Consider the following 6,070-nt stretch of genomic DNA (forward strand, 5'->3'; position numbering starts at 1 on the left):
TTGGTCTTACAAAATCTAGTCATGAAATTGTATTTTCAGACTTATGTGAGTTCTTGTCATATTCTAAAATCCAAGAGAGAAGAAGTCATTAAACAGGAAATTAAGCTTTTCTTTTTCATCAGAAAGGAAAAAAACTGAGTATCTTTTGTGTATTATTGTCAAGAAAAATACAAAGTCTAAAATGAAATTGAAGTAAATGGCCTTGCAAAATTATTTAGAAGTCGGATGTTCCTTTGTCATCATCATCCCTAGAGTCTTTGTGAGATTATCTGCTAATTCTGCATATGATATATTGCAAATAAAGTATCACACAAGTGCTTTTCTTCCTGTAGCAGAACCAAGTGATTAATGCCACTCTGCTGTGCTCTTCACCCTTCACGTCAATGAGTCATGCAGTCTGGATAATGGTGGACCCGCATCCTTTTTAGTTAGGGTTATTTGAATACTTGTTAATTTTTCTGGGGCACTACAATCAGGATGTTATATATTGAAGGAGGCGTGCAAGATTACAGCTTTTGACGCTCTCCCACCTTAAAAATAAATTCAGCAATTATGATAAGATGAAATCATCTCCTGTTTTTCTGAGAAACTGGATAAAACTGTTGGATTTTTTGCGGGGGGGCAGGTTGTGGGCTGTTTTTTGTGGTTTTTGGGGGGTTTTTGTGGTTTTGTTTTTGGTTGGTTGGTTGTTTTTTTTTTTTTTAAAAAAAAAACCAAGCCTAACTGGTCTCAAAATTACTCCATTAGGAGTTTTGGGATAGAGTAACCAACAGAAGAATTCTACATGCTCCTTCTCAGCCCAGGAGCCAATGCTCTGGATCTGGGGCAAGAAGGAGCATGCACTGGCAAGCAAGCAACCACTACTGTGCCCTGAGTGCCAAAGCAGCCCCCCAGTCTTTCCCCACCCGATGGAAGCTTTTACAGACAAATCTCCCTTTCCCTGCATCTGCCTTAGCCGTGCAGGCTAAGCGAGGGCAACCTCAGCTCGGACTTGACTCACACAGGTACTTGACTGCACTCAGGACTAAGGGTGAGAGGACTGATAAAAAACATTGGGCATTTCCCAGTTCTAGAATAACAAAGAGCCAGGACACAAAAAGCTAATCAGCTACACTGGACCTTTTGCACTTCTGCAAATCCCATCAACTGCTAAACTGAGGTGGTAAGCGTAGGGCAAAGCAGGAAGCATCTGCAGCCTCATCCCAAACATTCATTGAAATTCAGACCCTGGAAGCATAACTATCATGCATTGTTTTCTTTTGTAATCTGTGTATTCAGTTACTATCTGACACCTTCCAAGCACACACTCTCCAAATACAGATCAAATCACTACCAACAAACAGAATATACCTTTTCCTGTATAAACCCTCCTTTAGCTTCATGTCACTAGTGAAAACAGGACCAAACAAAGTCTTGCTGTGACTTTTCTTGCCATGATTGCCAAGGTTGGTACTTATCAAATGCAGATGTCTCTATCTACACAACCTGAAGTGTTTCTAGACCACAATCTCATTTACTCTGATTAATGTGAATCACACAGAGTATCCACTGCTTCTCAAGGGTCTTCATAAGATGCACTTGTCTTGAAATGCAGATATCTAATCTTTGAATCTCACTCAAACTGTCCTCTCCCTACCTCAGTGTTTCCACACATCTCTCTGTCCAAAAATGAGGCTGCTTAGCCAGATCAGTGACAGTCAGTCATAGCATAGCCATCAACAGTCAAATTTAACAAGTTACCCAAATAAACTTCAAGCTGACCTCTGGCAGAAATTTGACAGCCCTTTTTGATACAAATATTTGAGAGGATCAAATGTAAGAGGTCTTATTTGCAAGGAAACTTTTAATAGAGTGAAACTCTATTTTGTTTCTTACAGAACTTTTCCACAGAGAAAGAGACAAGTTTTCTTTGTCGTGTCTATTGAAATGTAGTTTATACCACTGTAGAATATGTTTCTGAAACCCACTGCTATTAATTTTTCACTGAGAGAAATATAGAACTATTGTTTGTAAAGATACTGCACTGTAAAATTGTAAAATTACCATTCTCTTCTTTTTGGTTTCATATTCCAGTTTAGAAAGAGGATTGGACTGACCACGTGTTTTGAACAATTCTCAGAAGAGGCATTTTCCAGTACAGAGATGAGAAGATTTTAGCAAACATTCAATCTAGCTGCAAAGCTGGTCAGCACAGATACACACTGAACAAATGAAACATCAGCTGGCTGCTTCAATTTAGTACATGGATTTTGAGAACCAAGCAATCAAAAACCTGAAAATATGCCTAGAAAAACTTAAAAGAGTCCATAACAGTCCACAGACTGCATGGGCGCCTTATTAGAAAGTCCCTTCCTTTCATCCTGAATTCTGATTGTCATCTAAAATGTGAAACTGCTCAATTTTACCAGGAAAGAGATATGGGTGGTTTTAATGAATGCTATCATATATTTATACGTAAAAAATGAAAGGATATGTCTACATGATGTAATAAGGCATAAGAGATAGATTTAGCTCAACTTAACATAAACAGAGATATCTCTGGTGGTGTAGGTTGCCCCGTGTTGTGCTTGAGCTAATCAACCTTGTGGAGAGTAGATGTCTTTTCATATGGAGAGAGTAAATGTCTTTTCATATGGAGAGAGTAGATGTCTTTTCTCATGGAGACTATGTTTTCACACGAGCCAAACAGGATCTCTGTGTAATACTGTGCTGCATGATTTGGATGTAGCTGTTCACTTCAATGTGATCCAGGTTTCTCAAATTGACCCTCAACCATGCAGTGAGGACACATCATGACCCACCTACTCCTCCCTTTCCAGAAGCAGAGACATGCACTGAGCAGACACCTCTCAAGCCACCATGGTGTCACTAGGATCCAGGTCCTCTGGCATGGTTTTGCTTTAACTCTTGCTCCTGCCACCAGAAATCTTCAGGGTATTAAGCAACATACTGGATCTGGGGCCAGAACCTGCAGAAAGGACTGTCCCATCAGAAAAATACAGATTGCAAGGATAAGGCGCCACACCTTTTCCCATAGACACACATAAATTAGCCACAGTGGCTCTGAAGGTGATGCACACAGCTTTGCATTTTCTAATAACTTCTTAAGGTTTTTAGAACTGGAAACAGAAATCCCAATTCTTAAAATAATTCTCTAGCAAAGCACATTCTGAAGAAGTGCTTCATAATCCCAAATTATGATGCAAAATCCCCTTCTTTGCTTCTGGATCATGATTTTGCCTTCCTGTCCAAGTGCAGCCATTTCTTCCTCCTGGAAATGGTGGACAAGTGGCTACACTGACAAACTAAGAACAAACTCAACCTTGCAATTTACTGTCTTCAGAATTAATGGAAAAGCAGTGATATAAATTTTAACAGATTACATTCAGCAGACTCACAGCAGTCCAGCTTCTGTTTACACAACTCCCTCTGTCTACTACCATTTCAGAGGAGTGTTTCTTGGGTCTTCCCCTTCTCTAATTCTTGAGATTTACCTTCATTGGAAGAGGGGACCAGATAAAGCACAGGACATATATTTCTTTCCTTTAGTCTGCACAGAGGTCCACAGGAGGGTCATGAAGATGATCCAAGGGCTGGAGCACCTCTCCCATGAGGACAGGCTGAGAGAGCTGGGGCTGTTCAGCCTGGAGAAGGGAAGGCTCCAGGCTGACCTCATTATGGCCTTTCAATTTATAAAAGTGGACTTACAAGAGAGCTGGAAAGGGACATTTTACCAAGGCCTGTAGTGACAGGAGAAGGGGCAATGGTTTTAAACTCAAAGAGGGCAGGTTTAGATAAGATATTAGAAAAAGATTCTTTGCTGTGAGGGTGGTGAGACACTGGCACAGGTTGCCCAGAGAAGCGTGGATGTCCCATAGCTGGAAATGTTCAAGGCCAGGGTGAATGGGGCTCAGAGCAATCTGGCCCAGTGGAAGATGGGGAGCAGGATTAGTTGATCTGTCAACTCATTTCCAACCCAAATGAGTTACATGACCCAAATGTGGTGTTATGATTATGATTTCACAAGTGACATCACAGTCTCCTAAAATGTGTTTTTCACTTGAACATAGGCATAAATAAAAAGTAAACAAACAAAGAAATTACTCTTTTGCCATCTTCCATGACAGAAATTACAGTCTTGAGCTGATAAAAAGGAAATTTCTGTCTTGGAAGAGATCATCTTTTTTCTTTTAAACTCAATTCAGCTATAAAGCCAGCAGTTACCATACATGCTTCCCACCTTCATAAAATTACTTTGTGTAACTCCAAATTTTCTGCTCAGTAAATATAATTTTGAACCTCTTTTTTGCAGAAAAAAGGGTGTATTTAAGAGTGAACATTTTTTCACTCTGAAATCTTTTTTTAAGAGAAACTCCAAACAGCAGTCCACCAAAATCTGTATCCATTTAAGAAATACATTTCACTAGTGCACTCTTCCTTCTAGAGACAGCTGTTCAACAAATGTTTTTTAACAGTTCTCATGAGATCTAGATGGGGAGTTATGAGGAAATAAGTATTGTCTTTACAATCAGGACAGTTTAATCATTAGAATGCTTTAACTATAACATGTATGTCCTCTCCATCAAGAGACAGATATTGAGGTATCCTACCCTCCCTGTTTCATATGTGTGGTAAGCACATTTTTCTCTCCTTCAGGATTTTTATAAAGGTACACAGAGAGAAGTGAAAGAGGAACAATTTCTATTTCTGCTCCTTGTTTTTCTCTTGTGGAATGTGTTTGGAGAATTGTTTACCTAGAGCAAATGCTTGGTTGGAGCACGGTGGATTGTTTGGGCCTGATGGCCAATGAGATCCACCTGTGTCTGGACTCTGGAGAACAGGGTCACGAGTTGTGAGTTGGTTAGATAGGATAGTTAGAGAGAGTAGCATGTAGTTTTTAGTATCCTCTTTTATATAGTATATTAATGCATCATCGCCTAATTATAATAAAGAAATCATTCAGCCTTCTGTAATAAGTCAGACATCATCATTCTTCCCATTGGGTACACCAACATCTACAACACATATGCTCACTAAAACAACACAGAAGGGGTAAGATTTTATTAGTGGTGGCAGATCTTGTGCAATATGATAAACCTTATGCAGAGCTCTTTCTTTCTTTCTTTCTTATACTCAGAAACCATACCCTAATCCTTTAAAATACATAAGTATATAGGTATTAAATACAGTAGTAGCCACTTGAAGGGTAAATCTGCTTCTTTAGCACTCATCATCCCCTTTTGTGTTAATATGGAGTAAATTTCAAGTAAAGTTCACTGAGATGTTACAGGGCTAAATACTAAAATATATTTTACAATAATACTTATTTTGCAGCTTCTGTTCCTGATCTCTTAGTCCTGTACTGCACTCTGAGATCAAAATGCAACATAAGTAGTAGGATTTGCCACAGTCCTTTCCACCTCAATAAAAGATGTCTTTCTCTCTCTTTTATTTCCCAGCTGTTACCATTTCAGCAGAGTGCCTTTAGGAGGTAATCAAAAGAAAACATCCCGGAAATTTCTGACATAACTTCACTTTTTTTTCCCCCATCTCAAACAAGGGCCAGATGCACACTCTGAGACTGAGTCATAGTGAGGGCTTTTTGGTTATTTAATTACAGTTTTTAATTAATCTGAGAAAGCTTAACTGATCCTAAATGGTGGTAGCGTGTGACAAATTACAAGAGCACTCCATGCCCACAGAAGAGCTAATGCTGCAAGGAAAGCACAGGGAATCAACACTAGTTTGTAATCAGTTACATTTCAAAGAAAGTTTTTTCCAAGTGTCTTTGTACATGCGGGTTTACTATCATCTTTGAAGTCTGAATCATTTTAAGATCTGGCTAGGGGCAAATTAGATAAGAAGGTGGCTGTGCAATTAAATTACTATTTTGGAAAGCTCATACAGTTACAAGATCCAAGTACTTACCCTGATAAAATGCTGACAACACTTTGAAGAGATGTACTGACTTATTTTTTACCTATAAAGTTTTTGCTGACAGATTTGGTAGGTGTATGATTCAGCACTTAGCACTGGTAACATGACTGTGGTAATGTACAGGTTTCTGAGC

At 39.0% G+C, this 6,070-nt stretch overlaps 1 long non-coding RNA gene across 1 annotated transcript; it reads right to left on the reverse strand.

Moving 5' to 3' along the window:
* Nucleotides 1-2,536: 2,536 nt before the first annotated feature.
* LOC137465741 (uncharacterized) lies at nucleotides 2,537-3,247 on the reverse strand. The gene is made up of 2 exons (XR_010994816.1): nucleotides 2,677-3,247; nucleotides 2,537-2,624 (listed from the first exon to the last, which is right to left on the reverse strand). It is a non-coding gene; the product is annotated as an uncharacterized lncRNA (long non-coding RNA).
* Nucleotides 3,248-6,070: the final 2,823 nt, after the last annotated feature.

The sequence above is a fragment of the Anomalospiza imberbis genome, chromosome 2 (assembly GCF_031753505.1).
Source record: "Anomalospiza imberbis isolate Cuckoo-Finch-1a 21T00152 chromosome 2, ASM3175350v1, whole genome shotgun sequence".
NCBI lineage: Eukaryota > Metazoa > Chordata > Aves > Passeriformes > Viduidae > Anomalospiza > Anomalospiza imberbis.